The sequence below is a fragment of the Felis catus genome, chromosome A1 (assembly GCF_018350175.1).
Source record: "Felis catus isolate Fca126 chromosome A1, F.catus_Fca126_mat1.0, whole genome shotgun sequence".
Lineage (NCBI taxonomy): Eukaryota > Metazoa > Chordata > Mammalia > Carnivora > Felidae > Felis > Felis catus.
Genome location: NC_058368.1, coordinates 177,281,222 through 177,290,992, shown reverse-complemented (window position 1 = coordinate 177,290,992; position 9,771 = coordinate 177,281,222). Strand labels below are relative to the sequence as shown.

The 9,771-nt window shown below is 51.1% G+C and overlaps 1 long non-coding RNA gene across 1 annotated transcript; it reads right to left on the bottom strand.

The window, feature by feature from the left end:
- Positions 1 to 4,776: 4,776 nt before the first annotated feature.
- LOC123379571 lies at positions 4,777 to 9,213 on the bottom strand. The gene is made up of 3 exons (XR_006584194.1): positions 5,494 to 9,213; positions 5,179 to 5,388; positions 4,777 to 5,041 (listed from the first exon to the last, which is right to left on the bottom strand). It is a non-coding gene; the product is annotated as an uncharacterized LOC123379571 (long non-coding RNA).
- Between the last annotated feature and the right edge of the window lie 558 nt (positions 9,214 to 9,771).

Sequence of the window (9,771 nt, the reverse complement as noted above, 5' to 3'; positions counted from 1 at the left end):
TTGTGAAAACAAAAAGTCACACTTTGGTAGGTACTGCAGTACAGGATGTGCAGAAACTGCTAGCCTTCCTGGAGAGCCTTCTGATGCAGTAAAGAACAGGGGCATCTGCCCCTTGAACCTTAAGACCTCCAAGTCATTTCAGGAATATGCAGTTCGTACGTTATCAGTCAGTTATATTGACCCTGTCAGCATTTACCAAAGAGATGGGCAGGGAGTCAGGAGGGGACGGGTGGTATCAGCCACCCGTAAGTGCCCTCCTAAGGGAAACAGTCCACCCAAGCCCGCTGTGCTTCAGGGGTGCTTCAACAAAGGATGGTCAAGGGTTGGACAAAAGATGCGCACCTGATTCAAGGGCAGCCCCTTCATTGGCTGGTTGGTGACCTATGAGGAGGCCAGGACAAAAAAGCTCCTCCCAGTCCGTTCAAGTAATTGACCTGAGGAGGCTCTGTCGCTCTGGGACTCGACCAGGCAAACCGCGAGGGAGGCTGCAAGTTGGTGGCAGAAGAAAAATGCACAAGAAACAGGAGCTGACACTGGTTCCACGGCGTGAAGATTGGTGACCCGCCACGAAGAGATCTGACAGCAAAAAGCCCGCTCAATTCCTGACCTCTGAGCACTCACACGCAGAGATGGGAGTCAGACTCCAGGCTGTTGTTAATCAGCGGGTCAGCACAGGGAGCCAGTGTTTCTGCCATTCCACAAAGAACCAGCGCCGCTGGCCTTGGCCCGCCCTAGGCCAAGGAAAGGCGTGGTTTCAGAGACCACAGTCAGGAGAACTGCAACGTGGGTAATGACAGTCGAAGCGTGCAAACGCCGGTGGGAAGGACCTGGGCTTCCGCAGGAAGCCTCTCGGCCTTTGGACGCACCTCTGGATTCTAGGGCCCTTTGGACCTCACAGTTTCCTTTCTCCCCAAGGGACACTGCAATCATGACACAGTATGGCTAAAGTCACACCCAGAGGCTTGACGCGGCTGGCCCGGAAATCACACGGCCTGCAAAAACACAGGATAAACCTTCGTTCCTGGAATAACAATGCCGCAGTGCTCTTGACTCAAGGGCTGGGTGGCTTTGAGGGATGGGAAGGGGGAGAGGAGGTGGTTGAGGTTACGTACTTGTCCTGAAAGTAATATGCTGCTAACCAAGACTCAGGGAAAAGGGACCAAGGTCAGCTTCACTTGCCGGGATTTTACACCCCAGCCACAGGGTTATGGAGGCGGGAGCAGCAGCGCAACTACGTCCATGCCGCCTGACTTTCACCCCAGGCTTTAGGACCTACATGTCAGTGACCGATGTCTCAAAGCGAGTGCGAGAGTCAGTTTGGTGCAGCCGCCAGCAGGAGATGCAGGCAGCTGAGACCTCTACAGCAACCCAGGGAATCGCTGCATGTCAGACCACCGAGCAAGACTTGGGTTTGGTCCATCACATTCACGGGGCCCCCACTCTGTGCTTCACACTGTCCTCCACGCACTTACATATATGGTCACAAATGTTCTCCGCATAACAAACAAGTCTCTTGACATGTATTAAACTTAGAAAATAAGGCTGCACATTAAGCCAGAATGGAGTGAAACTTGCAGGCAATTTGAAATTCAGAACTTCCCACTTTCTCTTCTCCTTTTCCCCTCGTAACTCTCCATCCCTCCTGATAGTCCTTTTAAGAGCAGAATCATTTGAGTGACCGAGTGTCTGTGTTTAGACTTGTCTCGTCTTCCCTGATCAGCCTGGGGGTTCTCAACCTCTAAACGGGTGTGAGAATTGCTGTCCTGGGTCATACCACACACACCTTATGTGTGGTACTGCATTCACATCACGAGAGTTTTCAAGAGTCTCTGACTGTGGTTTTTCACCTGACGGGCTCACTTTGAATCTGAATGCCACAAAAGGGGAGACCCTAGGGCACCCTGACAGCTCTGAAATCACACTACGGGTCTGTTCATTCAACACACATGTACCAGTGCCTGTGATCAGGGCTGGGGACACAGGGTTAGAGAGTGGCAGGTAGGAAATCAAAAGCCCTCTGTGAACCCAGGCTGGGCTGGCTTCGTCCCAAGCAGCTCCTGGGGAGAGGAATGATCACGAAGAAGTACCTAGTCCTTGGTCACCAAATCAATGAACAGCAGGGTGAGATCTGAACCCAAACCCTGTGTCCCCAAAGGCGGACTCTTCACCCTCTCCACCTGCAGGCCCTCAGATGTGCACACTACTAGCTACAACACTTAGGGGAAAGTGGAAGGCAGGAGAGGGGTTCGGGTATGGAGGGTTTAGTCCCTGTTCCACGGATGGGGCAGGAGGCAGCATTTGAGCTGAGCCTGGAAGAACATGCAAACTTCGTCACTCGCCATGGGGAAAATGTATGCCTGGTGTCAGGAGCAGCAGACCCGGGGTTTTATCTCCCCGGCCTCTGCCCTCCTTTGTTTTTGGACCTCAGCACCCTGCTCTTCCCTTGGGATCTGCCTCCCTTCCCTTCTCAGTCTGTATGGTTTGTGTGGGCTAGACCCCCGGGCCCTGGTTCCAGGCCTGTGACCCAGGCCTGGCCAGCCAGAGCATCACATTTTACTGACCACAGCCATGGCTTTCAGAGTGGGCACGTGAGCCAATCCGAGCCAAGGGGTCTTGAGTCCAGGGTTCTTTGGGCCTGCCAGGAAGAGAGACATTGTTCCACCCAGAGATACCCAGAGGATAGGATGTGCCCCTAGGGTTGTTAGCGGTCACCTGGCCACCGTGTGCACAGAGAGCCTGTCTTCAAACGAGACCATGAGACAGGAGAGCTGGGCAGGGAGGGAGAGTGAGACCCAAGGGCTGATGACATAGCTGGAGGCTCCCAGATCCATGCCTAAAGCTTAGCCCTTTCCTGGGTTCCTGTGTAATATGAGCCGATCAATGCCTTTCTTTGCCCAGGCAATTGTGAATTGGGCTTCTATCCCTGGAGCAGCAGAGTGAGCTGAGTAGAGGGCTAGAAATAAGAGTCTGAGAAGAGATAGCCACTGAGACTGTGTTGGCCCTTGACATTACTATTCAGCTGGGGCTGCAGAAATCAAAATTAGTTTTCAACCTGTCCTGAACCCAATTTACAGATCAGTTAATCAGAACTCAAGATACCAGAACCTCGAGAGCTTTGGCAAATCTACTGTGGTTTAAATTCTCACTTTGACCAGGGACCTGGGCCTCAGGGAGCTCACGGATATGGCCCAGAGTGACACAGAAACCTAGTAGCCCCACAGAGAGTGGGGAGCTGAAGGCACAGTCATGAGATAGGTCAGATGGCGGTGGGGGAGACGAGGAGGACCCAGATATTGGGCTGGGAGGAGGAAACAGTAGGGAAGGCACCCTGCAAGAGGCCTTGGACTGGGCCGGCCTTGTAGGGAGCCCTCTTCAGAATCACACAGAGCTGGATTCAGATCCTTGCTCTGCCGTTTTGAAAACCACTTTCTGTTCTGTCGTCCTCAATGCCACTGTTTATACAATGGGGTCCAGTCCTTTATTTAACTATGTGGTTACCATGCCCAAAATGGACTCTAAAGAACAAAAATAAGGTCCCAGACTTCAGGAAGTTTACACTTCTGATAAGGGATATCAGAAACCATACAATTTGTTTATCATGTGCCTTCCCGTGTCATACTGTAGGCTTCCCAGGAGCAGGGATATTTGTTCTGTCACTGCCTGCCTCGGTACCTGGCACATAGTAAGCCTTCAATAAATATGTCTTGAATAAATACAAGTAAACAAAGTAATAAACGGGTGAGTACTGTGGAATAAATAGAACACAGGATGCAACGGAGAGTGACATGTAAGAGAAGGCTCCTAGGAGAAGAGGGTATTTGAGCTGAGACCTGAATGATGAGGGAGCAGCCATAATGAATAACTGAGGAAACGCATGCTAAGCAGAGGGAACCGCACATGCAAAGGCCCTGAGGCAGAAATAAGGAATGGGAAGCCAGCCCCACAGCTGGAGTGGGAGTGACAGAGGGAACTGTGATTGGGGAGGCAGGCAGGGGCTAGATTGCTGCGTCATGACAATGAGTTTGAACTTGATTCTAACTAAGCACAATGGCCAGCCACTGGAGTGTGTTGGGCAGGGCAGTGACCTCTGACTTAGAGGTTCAAGAGATCACTCTGCCTACAGTGTGGTAGATGGATCTCAGCAGGAAAGACAGTAACGTATGTCACACACAGCATCTGGCACACAGTAAGTGTTCAATGAACAAGCAGTGTGCATCACTACCCCCGGTGCCACATCCACAAAAGCTTGCCAATGTCCATTCCAGTCCAAGAAATGTGCTCTTTATCCTCTTGGGTTCAGGCTCTCTCTAGCTACCCTCTGTGCACTGTGACGGTCAAAGTAAAGCCAACAGACAAGCTTTGGGGGAAAATCCTCTCCTCTTGTTGGTTACAGGAACAGCCCGGGAGCCATGGCGGGGAGGGGCAGGATGGGGGCGGTGGAGTGGGAGCCTTCTGTTAAATGTTGAGTTGCTCCCAACATACTTTTCAAACATTCGTTTGCTTTTGCCCAGTCTCCTCCGTAAGAGACATGCTTTCGGATGTGTTTTGAAAAATATTCCATATGCTAATGGAATGTCACCATCTGCCAAAGAAGGCAGAGCTGTTTTTAAAGGAAAAACTATTACAGAAATGAGGTATTCACAGAGGGGCACTAAAGAGCCCAAACGTCGCTGACCTGAGGCTGACCTGGGCCGCCTCGTGTTACCAACATGAAAAGGGAGTGAGAAAATCTGAGGCCAATTAACTTCTCTCCCCCACCACCACCTCTCCCTCTCTCATTTTCCCCCTCCCCTTCTTGGAGACATGATGAAATTTCCTGAAACAAAAACTCGCAGCCCGTTCTATAAAATGCTTTCGCCTTTGGTGGAAAAAGCCCCGATGGTCCCTTTTATCTTCTCATTCCTGAGGCGCAGACCTGGCCCCCGTCTGTTTGTGCAGATGGGCTGCAGGGAACACTCCCAAGGACAAGAGAGGCTAGGGCCGGGCCGGGCTGTTTGCTGTTGCGACCGGAGCCTGGCCATCGGGAGAATGGGGCGCTGTGCTGAAGGAGGGGAAAGCAGGATTAGGTGTCCCGCGGCATGATGAGTGGACAGGCATTGTTCCCCGGGAGGCCCGGCCAGGCCGGAGGCAACTCTTCAGAGAGGAAGGCTTTCCAAGCTCTGGGAGCAGCCACCCTACCTTTACAGCTGCTCCTTCTCCGCCTCTGTCGCTGGCTTGTCTTCCTGTGCCCTTGTCCTAAATGCAACATCCTTCCCGACTCAGCGTCTGGGCTCTTCTTCGAAAGCCTGCCTCTCTCTCTCTCTCTCTCTCTCTCTCTCTCTCTCTCTCTCTCTCTCTCTCTCTCTCTCGGCAGCCCGAGTCAGCTTCACGTGACTATTTCTCAGGCACCTGCAATGTCCAAATCCGAAAGCGTCACCCCTCCACCCAAACCTCCCTCCCTTATCGGGGAGACCAAGTGCCCCTCCTGCCAGTTTGGTCCAGGGACATACCCACCTTACAGCCTTTGCATGTGTTTCCCCGGCCTGGGACGTCCCCCACCGGCTCCTGCTTGTATCCTTGAGGTCTTGGTTCAGATGTCCCACAGCCCGCTGCACGCTCGCAGACGGTCGTAATCGCTTCACAGCACTTAGCGCGATCAGGATGTAGCCCGTGAATTCACCGGCGCGTGCGTATACCGTAGCAACCACGGTATATTGTCTATTTCCTCCGGACTGGAAGCTTCCTGAGAGCAGGGGCGGGGCTCCTGTCCCTACAGCTCCACCTAGCGGCGCATGGGAGACACGCCAACCGTGGGTGCCCTCGCTAAGGCCTCCTACTCCCTCAACCTCGGATCGCACAGCTCCTGCCTCCTCAACACCCCTCAAAACCGCCCTCTCTCACCGCCTCAGTGTTCCGCCTTATTCCAGACCTCAACATGCCTCTCCTGAATCTTGGCACCAGCCTTCTGACTGCTCATCCCCGGCTTTAAACCCATCAGTGGCTGCCCAGTGCTGCCAAGATAGACGCTCAGCCTGGCCCACCAACCTGGCCACGGTCGGGTCCCCGGCACCTATGTTGTTGTGTTCTTTACACTCTACCAAACTTTGTGCATTGATGAAAGCGCTGCACACATTTATTAATGACCAAAGAATGTATGGCAGGGGAGGAAAACAGATGTGCAAAGCGTCTGTTAATGTAAGAGGAAGGCTCCTCCGGGGAGACGCTGCTGATCACAGCGCCCGTGGAGCACGGGCGGGGTGGCGGTGGGTGGGCAGAGGGTGGCGTGGTAAGAGGCCAGCTGTGGCAGCCGAGATAGACTGGAATCAAGGCTAAACCCAGCCGCCTAGCAAGACAGACCTGGGCCTCAGTTTCCTCAGCTGTCAAGTGGTACGAACACATAGCACACAGGGCTTTTGTGAGGATCACACGGTGTGGAAGGCCCTTCCCAGCAGGCCTGGCACTCACTGTTTGGTGGTTATGTTTATTCTTGTTGTTGCTATAGCTGGCGTTGAACCACCCTCTTCCCTGCACTGCCCACCCTGCTCCCCGCCCCACCGCCCACTTGCGCGCGCGTGCACGCACGCACACACACACGCGCTTAGGACGTGAAAGTCTCGCCTGTCCACTCTGGAGACACTACAATCTGCTGAGCATACTGGCGTGTTGAGGTCTCACTCTCTTCCCAGAAACACCCCAGGAGGATATAAGTTGACTGCTTTTAAAGCTGAATTATTCTAAACTTAAAAACCAACAAAAGTAACTTGGCATAAATACTATCCATCTGGTCCACCTCCCTCAGTTGCACCGACTGAGCAGCCCAGGCCCTGGTTACTGACTCAAATGCTCCCTGGGGACGGTCAGCATAATTCCAAGTGCCAGCTCCTGTGTTTCCCTTCAAGAGGCCCAGACAGGCCTCGCTCAGGCTGCCTGAGCACGTTTGGTTTTGTCTCATCCCCCACCATCCTGAACCCTAACCCTCATAATACCTTTCTCTGCTCCGGACACTCTGTACCAGCTGCTTAAAAGCCACAGTTGGAGCTGCCCAAAGGAGCAGGCACTGATAAAGGTATCTTATGTACGGGTACAGAGCTTCGAGTCGACTTGAACTGAGATTTCAGATGAGGTACTTTAGGCTATGTCATTTAATTCTTGAAGAGACTTTAAAACACTGTCTCCACTTCCTAGAGGAAGCTCAGGTTCAGCGCAGAGAATGTCCTTGCTTATGGGGCTGCTGCCAGATAGGTGGCAGAGCTCCAGTCTCAAGCTGGGTCTCATGACGCCAAGGCTCATGCTCTTTCCTCCATCCAGTAGACCAGAGCCCCCCCATGGGGTATCTCTGGGCGTGATACTAAGCTCCAAAGGCTGCAGTGCTCTGAGAGCATTCCTTCTCAACCCCTAGAGCTGCAGGGCATTTGAGAGTAAGACACAGCCCTCGAGAAAGGTCCGTTAGATCCGAGGTTGGTAGTAGAGGGTGGAGGGAGCTTACGCTGTGTCACTGAGATCTCGCCAGCTTTAAGCGGTTCCTTGGGCATGACCCCACTACAGATGAAGTCTATGGCTGTCACTCGTAGGTTCTCCCAGGCCAGTCCAACAACATACGAAAAATACGATGAAGCAATTCCTAGAGACAGGATGAGTAAAAAGCCAGAAAGTTGAAAGCAATCAAGAATACCACTCCACTTTTGGAGTCTGCTTTCCAGTTTACCCTACATGCACACAAAAAAAGTTACTTGTGGCCTGCACTATAATTCTTTCACATGGCTACACATAACCAAGAAAAATTCTTACAAACTGGATTAGGATTTCAGCGCATTTGATGTATGGGGTCCATCACCCCATCTTTGGGCAGGTAAACACCTTAAGACAGCCATGTACGCAGTCACCCCACATATAAGTTTGAACGTCTATGAGGTCTCAGACCCAGCATCACGAAAACCCAGCATCAAGGAGCTTGGAGGTCCTAGAGCTCCCAGAATTTTCTCCAGCCGGAAGCCCAAGTCGATCCTGGGCCTAAAGCCTGCCTTGCTGTAACGTGAACTCAGTCCCAGCACAAAAGCAGGCAGCTGGTCTCAACACTCACAATGTGACTGAAGACGGTGGTCGCCAGCTCTTGGCTCCTTCCTTCCCCTTCCTCCTCCTTTTTTTTTCTCAAACTCCTCCCTTGTTTGGTCATTTTTCCTAAAGGAATATGTATGGAGTCATTCTATGGGCTGGTCACTTTGTCACAGGGCATATCATTTAATTTGTCCCTTTTCTCTGAAATCTCTATTCTTCAAGTGTTCGGTGGCCAAACCTAGGCACAATATTTCAAGAGGTCGCTACTAGAAATGTTTCAAATCATGTTGGTTCAGGGATCACAATGCTGTCAGTGCTCCAGTGACTGACTTTAAAAGTTCCCAACTTATAAAAATTGGGTCTTTACATAATATGGATGTTCAGTTTTTCTTAGAAATCTAGACCTGGCATTACAGGGTCTGCATTCCTGCAAGCCAATAGATCGTCTAGAGCTGGGGCATGTGCCCTCCAGGACTTGAGCTAGTGACACCTTCTTTTAGACATGGGGAAGCTAAGACCCCAAAGGGGGTATTGCCACACAGCTAATTAGTAACAGGGTTATTAGCCAGATGGCCCAACTTCCTTTTCTCCTTATTAACTAGAAAACCAATAGGCTGAATGGCAAAGAACCACTCATCTCTGATTGTATATCCAAGGAGCTCTACAAAACCTCTCTTAGAATCTCCACAATCAATATGGGATGCATTTGTAGCTGTCAATTTCTTGCAGTAACACCTCACCTACTGAGGAAAAAAGAAACTATTATTTATTGAACAGTTATGTGACTGTAGGAGTCGACTGGAGAGGTTAAGATCGTCTGACACCCGAGGTCCTTCCCACTCTGCAGCAATGTTCGGGCTCAAGGTCTGCTGTTCATAATGATGAGCACAAGTTACCAATAGTTTTTCACATTTAGCACAGGCACAGACAGAAAGACCTGTGAAAAATGAGTCACTACAGGGAAGGGCAAGCAATCACCTCAACTCCTCCCTCAAGGAACTTGCTGAATAAATTATGGTAACCAAATATTACACGGTCATGCTCAAGGAGGTAAAATTACATGCACTCGCATGGAATGATCTCCTAGAGAATATTAGATGGAAGGGCGCCTGGGTGGCTCGGTTGGCTAAGCATCTCTTGATCTCGGCTCAGGCCATGATCGCGGGGGTTCATGGATCGAGCCCCGCACTGGGTCCTGCGCTGACAGCGTGGCGCCTGCTTGTGGTTCTTCTCTCTGCCCCTCCCCCCTCACACACACTCTCTCAAAATAAAAAAAATTTAAAAAAAAGCGTAGGATGAAAGTGCGGCACAGCATGCTACCGTTGATGTTAAAAGGGGTGTGGTGATGTGTGTATGTGTACATATATATCATATGTACACATACACACACAGAGTATTATTAGCTGTTGAAGGATATACAAAAAACTGGGTAATACTAGGGGACTGAGGGTCCAGGGTGAAAGGGAGGATCACTTTTTACTCTGTGATTTGTACATAGGTTTGCTTAATCATATGCATGTTACATATTTTTAAAACATTTACAAGAAAAATGGATGGAGGCAATACTGTCTAGAAACACTCTCATCCCCAAAGTCCACATTACCAACCTGGCGGGTTGATTGGGGGGGGGGGGGGCGGAGATCTAGTTAGCGGAAACTTCCGCTACCACGCAGGACTTCTGAGCAGAATCCTACACACGCAAATGGTATCCTTCCTGATTTAGTAACCAGCCAGTGG